At 37.2% G+C, this 20021-nt stretch overlaps 1 long non-coding RNA gene across 1 annotated transcript in view; it reads left to right on the top strand.

Moving 5' to 3' along the window:
- LOC109394824 (uncharacterized) overlaps positions 1–20021 on the top strand; it is a 148887-nt gene that overhangs the window by 32686 nt on the left and 96180 nt on the right. The window contains exon 2 of the long non-coding RNA XR_002126515.1: positions 516–585. This is a non-coding gene — a long non-coding RNA (uncharacterized LOC109394824). The remainder of the gene's footprint in view (positions 1–515; positions 586–20021) is intronic.

The following is a 20021-nucleotide window of genomic DNA, read 5'->3' as shown; positions in this document are numbered from 1 at the left end:
CCCTCCACTCCCTCCATTTAACTCCTGGCAACCATTAATATGCTCTCTATTTCTATAATTTTGTCATTTTAAGAATGTTATATAAGTGGAATCATGCAGTATATCACCTTCTGAGGTTGGCCTTTTCACTCAGAATAATTCTCTAGAAATTTATCTAGGTTTTGCATTATCAATAGTCGATTCCTTTTTATCACGAAGTAGTATTTCACGGTATGGTCATAACCATTTATTTAGTCAATCTCTGGTTGAAGGATGTCTAGATTGTTTCCAGTTTTGGGTTGTTACAAATAAAGCCATCATAAACATTGGTATATAGGTGTCTTTTTTTTGTCAATGTAAGTCTCCATTTCTCTGGAATAAATACCCAGGTGTGCAATTGCTGGGCCACATGCTAGTTACATGTCTAACTTTTTAAAAATCTGACAAACTGTTTTCCAGAGTGACTCTACTATTTTACATTATTTCTCCCCTTCCAACATACATACCTTTTATTCCTTTTTCCTGTTTTCTTACAGTGACTAGAACTTCAGCACTGTGGTGAAGGGTCCTGGAAGCAGATATCCTGCTGTGTTCCTGATCTCGGAGGTAGAACATTCAGTCTTTCACCATTAAGCATCATGTTAACTGCAAGATTTTTGTGGGTGTTCTTTATCAAGTTTAGGAAGTTACTCTCTATTATTTTTCTGGGAATTTTTTTTTAAATCATGAGTTGGTGATAAATTTTGTTAAATGCTTCTTCTGAATCGATTAATATGATATGTGATTTTTCTTCCTTAGTCTGCTAATACTGTGGATTATATTGATTGATTTTCAATTATTTAACCAGCCTTGCATCACTGGGTAAACTCCATTTGAACTTGGTCTGTAATCTTTTAATATATTGCTTAATTCTATTTCCTAACATTTTTTTGGTGATCATCTACAGTGATGAGAGAGATTTTTCTATACTTTTCCCTTGTTTTTTTGTACTCTCTTTGTCTAGAGTTTGTATTAGGGCAATACTAGCTTCATGAAATTAATTAGAAAGTTCTCCCTCCTTTTATTTCTGGAAGAGTTTTGTTTTGTTTTTCAACTGGTGTTACTTCTTTAATGTTTGGTAGAATTCTATAGTGAAACCCTCCTGGAACTGGCTTGGGGAAATTTTAAAATTATGATTCAATTTTCTTAATAGTGACAGACTATTTAAAGTATTTCATATTGGTGAGTTGTGGTGGTAGTTTGTATTTTTTTGAGAAAGTGGTCCATTTTGTCTAAGTCAAATTTATGTGTGTAAAATTGTTTGTAGTATTTACAACAGGTCCTCAAAAAATGTCATTTTGTTTAACATCATTTTGTTATAACATTCATAAAAAGAAAAATCAATTCCTAGCCATGGCCACTGTCTGTGTGAACTTTGCATGTTCTCCCCATGTTTATGTACTCCAGGTACTCCGGTTGCCTCCCGCATCACAAAAATGTGCAGGTGAGGTAAATTGGCTTATTTAAGTTGTCCCAGTTTGAGTGAGTGTGGCGTGTGTGTGAGTGACCCTGCCATGGAAGGGCATCTTGTCCAAGGGTTGAACTGCCAAGATGGACTCTGGCCTGAACTGCCAAGATGGACTCTGAACTGCCAAGATGGACTCTGGCCATCTGTGACTTTGAACTGGAATAAGCAGCTTGGTATAAGCAACATTTATTTCAATATTTAATATTAGAAATGTTTTGGGTCTTTATTTAGAAGGTTGGTGCTGTTTTGTGACCAGAAATATGTCATAGGAACTTAAATCTTGTTTATATTAATTAGCCTATAGTAAAAAATTTTTTAAATATATCATTTCCCTTAAAGTCGCACTTTTCAAGAATCTATTGACAATGTCAAGTGAGGACTTATTGTACTTTATCCTTTTGATGTTTTCAGGGTCTGTAGTTATAACTCTCTGTTACATTTATGATATTGGTGATTGTATCTTCTCTCTTTGTCAGTCTTGCTAGAGGTTTGTCCATTTTACTGATTTTTTTCAAAGAATCAGCTTTTTCTGTTTTTTTATTTGTTTTTTTTTAATTCATTGATTCTGCTCCTTATTATTATTTTCTTCCATTTGCTTACTTTGTGTTAATTTTGCTCTTTTTCTGCTTTCTTGTAATGGGAGCATAGATTATTGATTGAGACTTTTCTTCTTTTCTAATGTATGCATTTAGTGTTATAAATTTACCTCATCACTGCTTTAGCTATGCCTCACATATTTTGACATATATTTTCACTCTCTTTTAAAAACATTTTTTTATTAGTTTCAGGTATACAAAACAATGCAATAATTATGCTGTTCACCCCTCACAAAGTGACAACCCTCCTCCCCCAATCCACTCCCCCCCAATACCCAATATCATACATATCTATCACAATTCTATTGACTCCACTCTCCACACTATACTCCACATCCCTTGACTATAAATATATATATATATTTAAAAGTTGACATACAATATTATACAGCATCAGCTTCAGCTGTACAGTGCAGTGGGCAAGCTTCTACACCATCCATGAAGTGGTCTCCCTAACAAGTCTTGTGTCCATCTGACACCCTACAAAATATTTATAATATTATTGATTATATTCCCCAAACTGTCTTTCATATCCCTGTGGCAATATTGTAGTTTTTAAAAAATTTACTTTGAGACTTCCCTTTTAACTATGGTTTATTTAGAGGTATGTTGTTTGGTTTTCAAGTATTTGGCGATTCTCCTATGATCTTTCTGTCACTGATTTCTAAATTAATTCCATTGTGGTCAGAGAATATAGTATGTAATATTTCAGTTTCTCTAGATTTGTTGAGGTTTGTTTTATCACCCAGGATATGCATTTATTTTTGGTATATGTTCCACGGGCTCTTGAAAGGCATGTATATTCTGTTGTTGTTTGTTTATAAATGCCAATTATGTTCTATTGGTTTATGTTGTCATTGCTAATTTTCTACCCTTGCTAATTTTCTGTCTAGTTATTCTATCAATTGTTGAGAGAGGGATGTTGAGGTTTCCAACTATAATTGTTGATTTATCTAATTTTTCTTGCAGTTCTACCATTTTTTGCTTCATAAATTTTTCAACACTGTATTTGGTACATTTACATTTAAGATTGCTATGTTTTCTTGGTAGACTGACCTTTTATCTTTATATAATGTCCCTTTCTGTCTCCGGTAATTTTTTTCTCTGAAATCTGCTTTATCTAATATTAATATAGTCATTCCTGATTTCCCTTGGATGATATTTGCATGATATATCTTTTTCTATCCTCTTACTGCAAACCTGCCTATATCATTATATTTTAAGTGAATTTTTTGTAGCAAGCATTTAATTCACCTTGGTAATCAGTTATATAATTGGTATCTGTAAACCATTTACATTTGGTATAATTATTGATGTCTGTTAGAGCTTAATTCTGTGATTTTTACTTTTATTTGTTCTGTTTTTCAGTTTTCTGTTTTTTCCCCCCTGCTTACTGTGGGTTACTGGAACATTTTGTTCAATCCCATTTTTATTTATCTATAGTGTTTTTGAGTGTATCTCTTTGTATAGCTTTTCTAGTAGTTTCTCTATTGCATCATATGTATATACAGAGGGTACCAAAAAATGTATACAAGTGGACACTTTGGTCAACGTTGTTCAAGCAGTAGTTCGCCGTAATCAGAAGTGTCTGGAAGCTGATGGTAACCACTCTGAGCACCTCTTGTAATTGCAGAAGCCAAACATAACTTGTATTCATCTTTTGTCATTGGTGTATATTGAGCATTACAATTTTAATACAGTTTTTCTTTCTTAAAATGTGTATACATTTTTGTGGCAACCTCTGTATTATATTCAGTCTACTGGTGCTGATATTTTACCAGTTTGAATGAAGTATCGTAGCCTTACCTCCACTGATGTCCTTTTACCTTTCCCCAGTTATAATTGTCTTAAATTTTTTCTCTGCATACATTTAGAAACACATCAGATAGTGTTATAATTTTTTCCTTCAGTTTTCATATATATATATATGTGTGTGTGTATGTGTGTGTGTGTGTGTGTGTGTGTGTGTCTGTATATATAAATAACTCAAAAAGAGGAGGAAATTTTATTCTCCCACACTTTACTTATTTGATGCAACCCATGCACCAAACGAGTACTCCGACTCATCAGCTCGTCAGCCAGCAGTCTACCGAGAGAGTGCCTGAGAGGATTGGGTGGGAGACTGGAAAAGAAAGAGACTAGAGACGAAAGCTGGGGACAGGAGGTCCACCCAATGCTGATGGCAGAGAATGGCCTTGTTTGTTATTTGTATACAGCTTTCATAGCAAAAGTAACTTTCCTAGGGTAGGGAGTTTTGGGGAACTTGAGGGAATAGTCCGGTCCTCACAGGGAACACCTTCCCTGGGGCTTTCCATGGGGTGTGGGGAAGCAATCTTCCCAGAGTAAAGCAAAACACAGCAAGCAGAAACTGTTAACAGGATGGCATCCCACTCTGTAGCTTTCAAGGCTGTTGGCTGTTTTCTCCTCAGGGGCCAACATTCCCATGCTGCTCACCCGGGCCTGAGAGCCTGTCAGCCTGCCAGCTTTCAGGCTTAACCCTTACTGTAAACCTCCAGCTCTCAGGCTTAACCCGTAGTGCTGATATCCGGCTCCCTACACTTATTGATTTCTTTCTTTTTTTCTGATGTTTTAAAGTTCCTTCTTTTATCATTTCTGTTCTGGTTAGAGAACTTTCTTCAGTCTTTCTCCTTTCTTTCTTTCTCTATTATTTTCCTTTTTCTTAATTTACTTTAAAAATATTACAGTTGACATTCAATTTTATTTTATATTAGTTTCAGTTGACCAGCACAGTGGTTAGCCTTCCTTGTAGGGTAGGTCTGGTGATGACAAATTCTCTTTTCCTTCATCTGAGTATGTGTTGATTTCTCCTTCATTTCTGAAGGATGTTTTCACTGGGTATAAGATTCTGGGTTGCCAGTTCTTTTCTTCCAGCAAGTAAAAATATTGTACCACTTCCTTCTGGTGTCCATGGTTTCTGATGAGAAATCTGCTATTATTTCAGGTGTTTTTTGTTTTTTCTTCTTATAGGTAAGGGGTCTTTTCTTTTTCACTGTTTTCAAGATACTTTATTTTTAGTTTTCAGAAGATTGACTATGAGGTGTCTAGTTGTATTCTTCAGTTTTTACTATTTGGTATTCATTTAGCTTCTTAAATTGATAGGTTTATGTTTCTGGCTAAAATTGAAAATTTTCAGTCATTATTTCTTAAGGTAATTTTTTAGTCATACTTCCCCCTCCCCCCAACCTTCTGGAACTTTGTCAGATAATTGTAATATCAGTGCTGAGATGACAATCTATTGTTTGTCCTTTTTTATTTAGTTCGAGGTATTCCTGGTTTTTGATATGATGAATTGTTTTTTTATTGAAACCTGGTCATTTTCATATTATGTCATGTTATGTTTTGTATGTTCTATCCTATTTAAATCTTTTTTAACTGCCTTTTTTTTTGGATACGGCTCCAGCAGGGAGGGGTGGCTCCATCTTATTACAGCCTCATACCAGGTGGAGATAGAAGCTCAGGTTTCCTACTTGGCCTAGGTTGATACCCAACAGCAGTGGTGTTCTCTCTTACTGCTGGGCAGGGGTGGGATTTCTGGCTCCCCCATGGACTCTGCTGATTTTTTGGTTACTCCTTGTTACTGTTAAGTGAGTAACTCTGAAAGTTCTGTCTCTACTAGGCTTCCTCTGACATAACTCCACGTAGTGTGTGAGGGTATCTCATTACTGCAGGTGGAGATGGAGGTTGGTTTCCCACATGGTACCTACTGCCATCAGAGTGGGTGGACCTCATTATCAGCCAGGAACCATAGAAGTGCCAGCTCTACTTGGCTTTCTCTGATACTTGGTGGGGGTGTTGGAGTGCATCATACAACCTCATAAGGCTGGAAGTCTAGACTCCCCATTCAACCTTTTGTTGGCATGAGTAGGAGTGGGATCGGAGGTTTTCTGTGGTGTTTGACTGGAAGAGAGCAGTTATTGTCTAAATGTTTTGCTCTTGATTGCCTGTCCCTTTCCTGGTTCTTTGGATAGAGAGACTAGGTGTTTACTGGGGCTATTTTTGTCCTCAGCCAATAGCATTGTTGGATTGCCAGCTTCTGCCCCAAATCTGAGATGAGGCAAAAAGAAAATCCAGAGAGTTCACAACTGTGTCATTTCTTGGATTCTGATGACCCCAGCTAGTCTGCCTTCTTTTCATCTTTTCTGAGACTTATATTATTTTTATTTATAACATACAGGGTTTTTAGTTGTACTTACAGTAGGAAGAATAGGAAGAAGCCTGTCTACACCATCATCCCAGAAGCAAAAATCTTATAATAAATCCTTATAAAGCAAAATTCATTTTGTAACTACTTTTTCATTCAGTGCTATATTGTGAAGATCCTTCTATTCAAATGAATAATGACTGATATTATCCTTTCGGTGGACGAATATTCCATTATGTGATTATTATCATAGTTTCCTTGAACTAATCCATTATTATACATTTAGATATAATAAACAATACTGTGATGAACATGTCTTAATACAGAGACCATGTTCTCTTGTCTACTGATCCAAAAAGCTGTGTAAACCAAAAATACTTTATAATGTTTGGTGCAAATTCATTCTGTGGCAAAATCTGACTAGAATTCACATAAGACTATTTATAGTCTTAATTTATCCAGCTTGATTCAACACTTCGTGTTTGCTATGGAAATATTGAGACGTTTGATTACAGTTTGCTGCCCAGACTCTGCTGGGGATTGTTATGAAACATGTGGTTTATGTATCTTATTACTTTCTAAGATCCAAATGTTCTAAATTCTAACATAAATCTTTCAAATCTTCTTACGATAGTGTCCCAAGAGAATGATTGTTAAATTTTGGTTCATACTATCAAATTGCACTTCTAAAATATTGTACTATGTGTTCTTCTCAGAACATAGGAGTACCCATCATTTCTACATGTTCTGACAACACTGGATATTGTCATACAATAGTTTAAACTTACATTTATTCTTTGTGGGATTATAAATAGAATCTATAAATGTACATTTCAGAAAAATCTAGAAAATACAGAGCAGTATAAAGAAGAAAATAAAAACACTTATAATAACATTTTTTTCACAAGGAATAGCTTTTAATATTTTGGCTTTTTTGTATGATATCTACTTTTAAAATACAAAATTGAAATCATGCTACATGTGGTATGTTTTTTATTTCATTGTTTTATTAGTGTTACATTGTAAACAATTTCTTCTTTAAACATTCCTATAGAGTATGATTTAAATGATTGTATAGTTTTTCATTTAACAGATATACTGTAATTCATGTAACTAATTCTTTATTGTTGGGCAACATGATTGTTTCCAGATTTCTCATTGGAATTACATTGTAATAAATACGGTCATACACATTCCAAAGTGTAAGAGTTAAAAAGAGGGAGGTTTGGCCAAATCCTGGTTTATACCTCTTAACACTGTAATTCCATCTTTTCCAAAGGTATTCTAGTTCACTCTGATTATAGTATTGTTATTTTCATAAGAATGTGACCCGGAGTACAAATTGAAAGAAATTAGTTTTAGTTCCTTTCTCCCTTACTTCCCTCTCTTCTTTTCTCCTTCTCTCCCTTTGTCCCTCCCTCCAGAAATGTTTGGATAAAAATAATTGAATCCTGTTGTCAAGAAGCTCAAACAAAGAAAAGGAGATAGACTTTCAGTTCTCACGAGAACTCAACTTGGAACCAGAAAAAAACACTTGAATTTCTTGTCTTTACTATCCTCAACTATAAAGTGAAAAAGTTGAGTTAGTTGTTACATGAGATTATTCCCAGCTCCTAAATACCTATGTTTTCCTTTCTTCAGTCCATGATAATGTCACTGAGGTGACTTCATCATTTTTCTAGTGTTTTTTTTTCTGTTCATTTGCATGAGTTTTTGGCAGTTGTTTATCTTTGTTTCATTATTTTAAAATTTTCTGGCAGGATTTTGTTGTGAACAATATGAGGGATACATTCTTTAGATCCCAGGTGAAGATTTTTCTATATTTTACTTCACTGGTCCTGGGGTAGATGGGAGAGTCAATCACCAGCCTGAATTTCTCAATACACTATATACCAGGGGTGCCAAAAAAATGTAAACAAGTGGCCACTTTTGGTCAACGTTGTTCAAGCAGTAGTTTGCTGTAATCAGAAGTGTCTGGACACTGATGGTAACCACTTTGAGCACCTCTTATAATTGCAGAAGTCAAACGTGATTTGTATTCATCTTTTGTTATTGGTATATATTGAGTATTACAATTTTAATACAGTTTTCCTTTCTTAAAATGTGTGTACATTTTTTTTGGCACCTCTGTATATACTACATTATAGAATACAGATTATGTGACAGATCTCTCTGTTTATAGCCAGTTAGTCTATTTAGGCCTCCGTTGCCTTATCTGAAAAAAGAGAGGAAATTACCTCACAGCTTTCCCTTAAGAATTAAAATAGGTAATTAGTGGGAAAATCCTTCATGAAAAGAAGTCCCACAGAGCTAGAGGGACCTCTCACCACTAGATGGCAGAGTGGAGGCATGGTTTGTCCATTCTACGGTGAACCAGGTTGACCTTCGCTATTCCAAATTCTTATACCAGCATCTATTTCTTTCCTACCTTTATTAATCTACCCTTATGATGCTACTTCCTTAGCTCTCAAGACCTCCAGTCTGGTATTCTGAAGTTATCCTCCTTTTAAGCTGTCAAAGGAAGAATTTTTGGCTCCATGTTTGCAATTGTTTATCCCCTCTCTCCAGGTACTTTACTGATTCACTTGTCTTGACTACTCTGGAGGGAAGCCAAGCATCTTAAGCTGGGGGACTTGGCTGTCATTCTTGCCAAGTTAAGAGCCAGTACCATAAAACTTTTTCACATATGCCCATGTGGCTGTTGGCATTTTTTTTGCGGGGGGGGGGGGGTCTGACATCACGGACAGCCCTGAGGCAATGAGTGTCAAGGTAAAGAACACTCTATTCCCAGCACCTGGGAAGTCAGTTCACGTTGAACCTGATCTCACTGGAGTGTGAGTAGCTTAGTACTTTATAACAGATTCCAAAATCCTCTAGTTTATGTGTGATCGGGACAGTTGCAGATACAGTTTTTCACTGTTTTTTAGATAAACTTCCTATTGGAGATCAATATAATCAAAGCATGAATGAAGAAATACAGTTGTTGTCTTATTTGCAATGATTAGATGATATGTAGATGTGCAGTACCCTGTAGTCCTAGAGCAGGCTGAGCACTGACAAAGTGTTGTTCTTCCAAATAAGGGCTGTTCTAACAAATAAGTAGAGTAGATGTTCCCCTAAAGATGTGATCTACAAAACAAGTACTAATTTTTTTTTAAATGTCTTCCTCATAGTCCAGCTGGAATGCTCAAATTTCCACTATTTGGCTTTAAGATATTGTTTCTCTTTGCGTGCTAAAATTAAGCTAAGTAATAGCTAAGGTCAAGTGTAGGTCTCTTAAACATGGCTACAGACTGTGTTTTGATGGGGTCAAAGCACAGGAAGAAAAGAGACCAGAGCAGCAGATAGTATTCAACAATACTGAGTGTCTATAAGGAGGTGGAGTAGTGTAAGCTTAAGGGCTTATCTACAGGTTACATAAGATAACATATGTAAAGTCTTTAGTCTAGAGCCTGACACAAGGTACATCCTCAATAAATGTTATTATTACTATGATGTGCCTTGCAGGTTGATAATGGGATGACAGTAGAAAACAATACCAACTTGGTTCTTGCCCTCAGGGAGTTGGGTAGACAGGCAACTAATGGAAATTTATAATAGGGTGTATGATAAACACTATACTGACGGAACATCAGAGTAGGGTGTTTGAAGAGCATGGAGCAGGGGCACACAATTCAGTATTCTGACTAGGATGGCTTTCTAGAGAAGATGATTATTCTGTGACCTGAAAGAGAAATGGGTGATATGGGGAAGGAGGAGAAGAGAGTTTCAAACACAGAGATCACATACGTGAAAATCCAGAACTGTGATCAAGCAGGGCATGTGCTTAGAGCTGAAAGGAGTTCAGGTGGAGGATAAAGCACCAGTCAGTCACTGTCTATTGAAATAAGACTGAGAAGGTTGGCAGCAGAAGGGAGTGTGGCAAGTGGTGGGCATAAAAGTCTTACCAATAGCCTGGAGCTGGAACTGGCTACTCCAAAGTGAGAAAAACCTTAGTCACCAGCACAAATCTTCCCATTGTTTTTGGGATATTAATGCTGCAATCAACTTCTGTTGAATTTGGGAGAAAGCTGAGCATTCTGATCACCACGTTCATGCTCTGAATCATATGCTGCAATTGGAATGTTGTTGCTTCACCCTTTATAACTCTTCCTGTTCTCTTTTCCTCAGAATGGTCAGGGTGACACAAAGCTCACATCACTTGCATTTCTCAATGTCTACCATGTGTGGGACCACAAAGAAGAACAAGCAAGGAATGCTGAATATAGAAGGGGGCACAGCTGAATAAATAGGGAGCTCAAAATTGTCAAAAGTTTAACAAATAAAAAGTATACAGAAAAAGTAAATAAAACAATTCATCTACTCCCAACTTCTGCTGCCAACCTACTCAGTCTCATTTCAGTACAGTGACTGACTGGTATTCTTTCCTCCAACTAACCTCCTTTCAACTGAGGCGTTAATGTTAGCAGATTGGGGCTTATTCTTTTATACCTTCCCAAAGACCAAATGCATATAAACCTATATGTACATAGAGAGCTGTTTCTTTGTTTTTTTTTAAAGGGACTATACTTCATACATTACTTTGAAACTTGCACCCTCATATAATGATACATCATGGACAATATACTAGTTTTAGAAACATGAAGACTTATTCCAATCTTTTTTTATACAATAGTGTACTAGTTTCATTTTTATGGCACAGTTATTACATATTTATATAACTTATTAAATGATCACCCTGATAAATCTAGTACCCATCTGACACCACAGTTATTAAAATATTATTGACTATATTCCCTAGGCTATACTTTACATCCCCATAACTATTTTGTAACTATTATACCAATTTGTACCTAATCCTTCCCCATTTTTACTCATCTCCCCAAACCTCTACCATCTGGCAACCATCAACATGCTCTCTGTATCTATGAATTTGTTTCTGTTTTCTTTCTTTCTTTGTTTATTTATTTGATTCCATATATAAATAAAATCATGGTATTTTTCTTTTTCTGTCTTAATTTACTCAGCATAATACCCTCTAGGGCCATCCATGTAGTTGCAGATGGCAAGAATTCATTCTTTTTTATGGCTGAGTAATATTCCATTGTATATGTACCACCTCTTCTTTATCCGTCCATCCAGTGATGTACACCCAGGTTGCCTCCATATCTTGGCTATTGCAATTAATGCTGAAATGAACATATGCATGAATATGTCTTTTCGAATCAGTATTTTGGGTTTCTTCAGATAAATACCCAGAAGTGGAATTACTGGGTCTTTCCTCCTTGTCTCTTGTTGTAACCTTTGTTTTAAAGTCTATTCTGTCTGATATAAGTATTGCTATGCCAGCTTTTTGTTTGTATGTTTTTATTTTCATGAAATATCTTTTTCTACCCCTTTACTTCAAATCTGTCTGTGTCTTTCAATCTGAAGTGAGCCTCTTGTAGGCAGCATATGTAAGGATCCTGTTTTCTTATCCATTCAGCCACCTGTGTCTTTTGATTAGAACATTTAATCTATTTTCATTTAAATTAATTGTTGATAGATATGTAGTTATTGCCACTTTATTATTCATATTTTTTTATCTTTTTTTCTTCTTCTTAAAGAAATTCCTCTAACATTTCTTGTAATACTGCTTTGGTGGTGATGAACAACTAAACTTTTTCTTGTTTGGGAATCTCTTTATCTGTCCTTTGATTCTGAATCAGGGGTCGGCAAACTTTTGAGATGGAAGAGACACTAGGGGTCAGCAACATGAGGCTCACAAACTGTGGCTCTGAAGTAAAACTAAAAATGAAAATAAAACTATCTTAGTTTCATTTATAAAAATTTTAAAGGATATTCACAGAATGGTGATTTTGTAAAAATATATTTACATAATAATTTTTAAGTTGTTGTGAGGCACAGGATTGGCTCTTCCAGGGGTCGGCAAACTTTTAAGATGGAATATACCCAAAGAGCCGCGTGTGGCTCGCTAGCCTCAGTTTGACGACTCCTGTTCTAAATGATAACCTTGCTGGATAGAGTAATCTTGGTTGTAGGTCCTTGCTTTCCATCACTTTAAATATTTCATGGCAATCTCTTCTGGCCTGCAAAGTTTCTGTTGAAAAATCAGCTGACAATCTTATAGGTGCTCCCTTGTAGGTAACTAACTGCTTTTCTCTTGGCATTTTTAAGGTTCTTTCTTTATCTTTAACCTTTGGCATTTTAATAATGATGTGTCTTGGAGTGGGCCTCTTTGGGTTCATCTTGTTTGGTACTATTGGTGCTTCTTGGACATGTATGTCTATTTCCTTCACCAGGTTAGGGAAGTTTTCCATCATTATTTCTTCAGCTAGGTTTTCAATTCATTGCTTTTTCTCTCTTCTCCTTCTGGTACACCTGTGATGTGAATGTTGGTATATTTAATGTTGTCCCAGAGGTCCCTTAAACTCTCATTTTTAAAAATTATTATTATGTTTTTGCCTGTTCTGATTGTGTATTTTCTGCTCCCTTATCTTCCAAATCACTAATTCAGTCCTCTGCTTCATCTAATCTCCTGTTGATTCCCTCTAATGTATTATTCATTTCAGTTATTATATTCTTTATTTGTAACTGGTTTTTTTTTATGCTTCCTATCTCTTTGTTGAAGTTCTTACTGATATTGTTGAGCATCCTTATAACCATTATTTTGAACTCTGCATCTGGTAGATGGCTTTTCTCTATTTGATTCTTTTTCTGGAGTTTTGTTCTGTTCTTTCATTTGGGCCATTGTTTTTTTTTTGTTTCTTTTGTTTTTTTTTGTCTCCTCATTTTGGCTGCCTCCATGTGTTTGTTTCTATGTATTAGGTAGAGCTGCTATGTGTCCAGGTCTTGGTAGAGTGGCCTTATGTGGTAGGTGTCCTGTGGGGCCTGGTGGCATAGTCTCCCAGGTCACCTGAACTGGGTACTCCAGGTGTGTCCCTTGTGTGGGTTGCATGTGCCCTCCTGTTGTAGTTCAGCTGTGATTGCTATTGGCACATCAGTGGAGAGACTGACCCTCAGGTTGATTGGTTGTAAAGATTGGCTGTGACTACAGTGGAGGAGCTATTCTGCAGGGATTGACTCTATGGAACTGGATTCGCTTTAGCAAGGCTCTGGTGCCTACTGAGTCTATCGACTCTTCCCTTTGGGTGTGTCATTTGTGGAAGTGGTTGGGTGGTGCTCTGGTGTGGTTGAAACTGGCTAATGAGTATGTTCATTCTGTGGCCTCTTGGAAGGGACTCTGGTACAAACCAAGTTCAGCCAATGCCTGTGCCCTGCCCAAGGCTACTTAGTATGAGCTACAAAGTGATCTGTAGATGGTTTACTTGTGCTGGGCTTAGAGGTGCCTGGGAGAGGCGAAGCTGCAAACTGAGGCTGGCTGCCACTAGTGCTGGGCTTGGAGCTGTTTATCAAGGGGTGTGGGGCATACTGAGGATGGATGCTGTTTGCTTGGGGTTTGTGAATATTTGAGAGGTTTTAGGAAAGTCTGCAGCATGATCTAAGACAGGCCATTTGTGTGGAAAAGCCACTGGAAGTCACGTGGGTAGGCCCACATGTTGGGTGTGTGTGTGTGTGTGTGTTGGGGGGGTCTCAAGAAATCACCACAGCAGGGTGAGTGGTGTTAGCTAGGTTGATGGAGACTCAGATATGATAGCTTCCTAAGCCTGCAGGCTGGGAGAGGGGAGGGCTGAACAAAGGAACAATGCGAGAAACCTGCCCCTAGCCCTCGCTCTGATGTCAGACAATTCAGTTCCTCCCTGTATGTCCCTGGTGCCTTTTATGCTATTGCCCCAACACTGGAGCTCAGAGTCAGTGAGTCGCTCAGTGACTCTGTAGGAGGAATGCGTGGTCTCTTTAGAAGGAATGCCTGGGATTCCAGCAGCCCTCTGTGTCACTCAGTGGCAATCTCTTCTGGTTTTCACAGCCAGAAGTTATGGGGACTTCTCTTCCTAGCACTAGAACCACAGGCTGTGGAGCCTGGTGTGGGGCTAGGACCCCTCACCCCTCAGGGAGAAACTCCACAGCTGAGTCATCCCTCCCAAGTTTTAACTACCACATGTGAATGTGGGACCAGCCTGCTCCATGTCTCCACCCCTCCTACCAGTCTCAACATGGCTTCTCCTGTACATACTTAGCTATAGGACTTCTGTTCAGCTAGACTTCAGGTGATTCTCAATGATGGTTGTTCTATAGTTTAGTTGTAGTTTTGATGTGGTTGTGGGAGGAGGCCAGCACAGTGTTTACCTACTCCACCATCATGACCAAAAACCATTTAATCAAATCTTTTTAATGCTACATACTATTCTGTAGTAGAATGCGCTGCAATTTAATCAACCAAGCCACACTTGATGCACCTTTGCATTGTACTCAGGTCACACTATAAAAATGCTATAGTAAGTATGCACATTTATAAATATATAGTGTTTTTCTATGGGTTGTCATAGTAGGTGCCAAAAAGTGTATTGAATTTGTCAACATGTGTGTATAGGAAGTCCATATTTTCTCTTTTGAGGCTGCCATGTTGTTTCTTCCTTCTGAATCCTTGGGAGCTGCCAATACTCAAATTTTGCTTGGAGGGAGTAGGGCTCCTCAGCTTTGACCCTCTTTAATGTTATCAATACATCCTATAAGCCAGCACACCCAAAGTTGGTCTCAGGTCCCTTACACTCTCAAAAATTATTTAGAACTTCAAAAAGCTTTTGCATTAATGGAAGTAATCTCTATCAGTATTTATCATACTAAAAATTAAAATGAGTAATTAAAAAATACATATGACTTCAATTAAAAATAGCAATAACAAATGCTTTGAATATTAACATAAATAATATATTTTTATGAAAAGTAGTTATAATTACAAAAAGAGTGACATTGGGGTTTTTGCACATTTCTTTGATATTTAGCTTAACAGATGACAGCTGGATTCTGATATCTGCTTCTACAGTCTGATAAGTTCCTTTTATTGAACAATATAAAGGAAGTTTGGGCTCAAATATGTAGTTGGAAAAGAGGATTATTTTAATAGAATTTTCAGATAATTGTGGATGTTCTTCTTTGATACTCTGTTAGAACTGGACTAGTGGTAATTTCATAAAGGTTATGTGCAATATGGAATCTGAAACTGTAACACTAAATGTGTACTCTGTTACAATAAAATTAAAGAGGCTAGTTTAGCTTATAACTCTAACAATCTCACAGGTGCTTTTTCTTGAGTCAATCTTTACACTTCCATTTGCTGTAGCAATGCTTTATATATCTTGTTTATTTCTGTCCTCAAAATATAAAAAGATGTGTATTCAGTGGTGAAGATTTAAGAAAATCAGTATGTTTTCCTGCATCATCAAAAACATTCTTAAATGCAATTGGCCTTTTTTCCCCTGCAAGTGTGTGACAGTAAAGAAATTAATAATTATTTCTACAGTTTGGTGCCAGTACCTTTATTCATGTTAAAGTCCCCAAAGTTTTATCCTCCATTGCTTTTGTACAATCAGTACAAATGCCAATACAGTGAAAAAGGTAATGGATTTTAGTGTTATTTTGAAAATATCTTAAACTTATTAACCCCTTGAAAAGGTTCAGATAACCATAAGGATGCAGCCAGTGTTGAGAACCACTCTTCTAGATCAGTGCTTCTCAAATGTTAATAATACACAAATTGCCTGGGGATCTTACTAAATACAGATTCAAAATCTATAGTTTTGAGGTGGGACTGGAAAGTTGTATTTGTAACAATTTCCCAGGTGAATATGATGCTTCCTGTAGGTGCCTGCCTTTTAGTAGCAAGTCTCTAAAACTGTACCATTCAACACAGTAACTACTAAACTATATATGCTACTTTAAATTTAAAGTAATTAAAATTAGGGCTGGCCAAGTGGCGCGTTGATTAAGAGCTGGCTTGGGATGCCAGAGGGCCCCGGTTCGGATCCCACATATGAGGGCCAGTGACACTGCCCTCCACAGCTAAGATGCTGAACAACAGCTCAACCTGGAGCTGGGTTGCCATGAGTCGCCGGGGACAGCGTAGGCTGCAGCCCCTGTGGCAGTGGGTTGCCATGGGCTACCATGTGTAGCCAGCAGCCAGTGTGAGCGGTCAGCAGCCGCCGTGAGAGGCCGTCCGGAAGCCAGCGACTGGTCGGCCTTGCCCAGGAAGAGCGCAATGATGGTGCCAACTTGGGCCAGTGAAGCAATGTCCTCCACAACTAGACTGAAGAACAAAAAGGACAGCAATTTGTCTGTTCCCCTTCCCCCAATTCCCCATTGCTGTCCCCATCCCCCAATTCCCCAATAAAAATCTTAAAAAATAATAATAAAAAATAAAGTAATTAAAATTAAATAAAATTAAATATACAGATAATCAGTCATATTTATCACATTTTGAGCACTGAAAGTGGACACAACAAATAGAGAATATTTCCATTATCACAGAAAGTCACTGGACAATGTAGCTCTAGATTGTTTACAAAGAGTTAATAATGACAGGCTCATGTAACTGAGTTCCTTTAAATATTAAACAGAAGCTATCCTTCAAAATGAATATGGAGGTAACTTATGAATAACTTCTATTTTCTGATCAGTGAAACAAAGGCAACAATTTGGGATTAAAAAAAGTTTTAATCTCAATGGCTTCAAGTTGCCTAATTTCTTATAAACTCTCTAGGGCCATGTCGTTATGGGCTATTATAAACTGATATTGCCAAGACTGGTGCATGATATTCCATTTTTGTGGAAGAAAGGAGCCTATTTAAAAGATAAAATGATTAGATAACAGGTACAGAGATAGAAAAATCCTTACTCATTGTAAATGATTTTCATAATCAAAACACAGTCCTCTATATAACTCACAAGGAACAATTTGAGTGAAAAAAAAAAACTCCACTAGGGAGAATAAAAGGTTACGCCTCGGAGGTTAGCATGTGGGATAGTATTTCTACTGGGCACATGCCAGTGCAGACAGCATGCTGAGAGGCATTCCTTGGAGTTCACTTGGGCAGTTCTTGCTCTGATGAGAGCTGGCCAAACTCTGCATACCCCACCTGACTCAAGGAAACGTTCCAAGGTAGGCTTTCCAAAAGCATTCCTAGTCTGCAAAGTGCGCAAGCTGAGATGAGCCTAGTTGGAGTGAAGAGCAAATAAAAGCTAACAAAAATAAGAGAAAAGTGGGGGAGGTCATTCTAGATTGTATGATGGGCTCCTTAGGTTATTATTGTCTGTCACTTCTATATCCGTAAGTACAATTTATTATATACTTGTAAAGAACAAGTTATGAATATAGCTTGTTATTTGGGGCTATAAGACCCTCTCAATAGCAATTCAAAAGTCTTTTTGTCAAACACTCCAGTTTTAAAAGTGGATATGGTGCTAGGTATTCTGGGAGAAATGAGCAATTCCTACCCTGTCCTTGGTCTCTCTTTATGTAACTAATATACTTCTATAAAATTGTTCAGTAAGAAATAATAGGAGACAAAGCGAATGTTCCATCAGTCTTGGCTACTGGCTTGTCAGTGTTCAGAAGCACAGGATTAACAGCTCTTGTCATTTCATCCTCCATCATAGGTGCAGATGTTGCTCTTGTCAGTTCAGTTCTCATTTGGGTGGATGTGTCTTGGCTTTGAAACTTTCAGACATCAATAAAATACCCCCACGAGGAGCAGACTGGTGAATGCCATTGGAATCTACATCTAAGAAACATGTTTTCCTGTTGCCGCATTAGCTGTCACTCTGTGGTTTTTGAGTCTGGTCTCCCAGCTCCCACAGTCACACTTAGGCGCCAAGTCTTAACTCTGTGCTCTGTCTTGGACCCTGGAGTCAGATCTCAGTGGTCACTATTATTGTGAGAGGCCAGGCTGGGGACATTGTTTTTGTTATGTATTTAAGACAAAAATAGGGACATTTTAGGTAAAAAGCAGGATTTCCTTTTGCTCTTTGGTGTGGAGGTGGGGCGTGAGGGGAGGCTGATGTGCTGCCCTGGGCTGTCATTTTTGTAGACAACCTTCTGTGAGAGCTCAGTGCACAGTGCCTGCCCGCTTAGGCAGACGTGGCCACTTCAGTTCACACTTGTCCCTACCTGAGTCACTTGCCTCCGTTACTCTGCCTGCACCCCACATTTGCTTGATTCTGCTTTAGAGTGTTGATCTCTCATCAGCCTCATAATCTAATAAACCTATGGGCATCAGAGTTCAGTGCCATGGTAAGAAAAGCCAGCTTGTAAAGACAAGAAAGTGGTGGTCAAGTTCTCCTTTGCAACTTCTCAATGAACAATTTGCTTTTACTAAGAAGCTACTATGTGCCAGGCCATGGGTTAGGTGCCAGCAGATAGTGGGCTTTCTAAATTTATTTGTCAAAAGAAAGAAAATAAATAAAGCGATAGCTTGTGGAACTTTCATCACCAAATCTATTAATGTGTATTAGGACTCAAGGTCTTAATAGTAAATATCATGGAATAAACCCTGACGACAAGCAGGAAAGATTTGAGAACCCCACATCCATTCTTCCTTAAAAGCAAAATGTTTTTAGTGTTCACATGTCTGCATACAGACTTTTCTTTTGTTTCTTGTTGTTTCAGCATAATTATCTTAAACTTTAATGTGCTTTAAAAATCTTGTATAAGAATTAGTATAACACATGGATTCTCAGACTTTTTTATAGTTTCCTTAGAGAATTATCCAAGGGTAATTTTCTTATTAATCAAGGTTTGCCTTGGAAGCTAATTTTCATACCTACTTTGGGTAAGATGCTATTACACTATATTAATAAAAGATTCTAAGTATTAACATTACTTGAAAACTGTATAATGGAGAGACTAGTCAAGAGTCTTAGATGAAATTTTAATCTTGAGTAGTTTGAAATGAGATGTTATTTCTCCCTTTTTCTTCCAAAGTTTAGATCACTTGGAACAATTATTAGATAAATGAAGTGCTTGCTTTCCAGCTAAAGTCTATTGTATAAGGACACAAGGGTTGTTTTCTATACTTGCAACTGGGTTTAATTTTTTCAACTAGGAACAAATGTCATAACTACTTATTCTCAGGAAAAGCAACTTATCATCAGCTGTAAAAACAAAACAAAACAGAGATGACAGACATTTACAGATGTGTTAAGTGAGTATTCTAATACATTCCTATCATAAGAGCAATTTACTCAACTATAATACTTAAAGGTGCAATTAGAAATTTCTGTGTTAAAGATGTTATTTTGTCTACCACAAAGACTTGAAATATATCACAGTTTTGAGCCATGTTTTGGTATTTCTGTATTGTTAAATATGAGGACCCTCAAAAAATAGAAGTGCCCTGAATCCCTCTAGACCTCTGAGAAGCCCTGCTTGCAATCCAAAACAAGTCAAGTTATTTTTAATTGACAACTTAGAATATTAGTGTGTGAGGTACAATTAGATAATTCAATCCCAAATTAATTACAATCTAGTTCTTGCCAGAAGCTCTTTCAGAGACAGCCTAATTAACACGTTAATCCTCTCTAGCCTTGTTCTTTAGCTTTTCCCCTAAGTTACCTGATTAACAGTGCTAGTCCATGTGATACCAGCCAACTGTGTTATTCAGCTCCTGCAGAATTGCTGTCACTTTGTTAAGAGTACTTCTTGGCTCTCAGCTTTTCAAGAATGCTAGAAACTCACAGATTCATTTTAGATATCATTTTGTTTTTCTTTCTTTTTTTTTTCCTTTTTTTTAATTTTTTTTTATTGTTAGTTTCAGGTGTACAGAACAATGCAATAGTTACCCTTTTCACCCTCACAAAGTAACAACCCCCCTCCCCCCATCCA

Source organism: Hipposideros armiger, unplaced genomic scaffold (assembly GCF_001890085.2).
Source record: "Hipposideros armiger isolate ML-2016 unplaced genomic scaffold, ASM189008v1 scaffold_439, whole genome shotgun sequence".
Taxonomy (NCBI): Eukaryota; Metazoa; Chordata; class Mammalia; order Chiroptera; family Hipposideridae; genus Hipposideros; species Hipposideros armiger.
The sequence above is the reverse complement of the archived record's forward strand: the minus strand, read 5'-3'. Positions and strand labels throughout refer to the sequence as shown.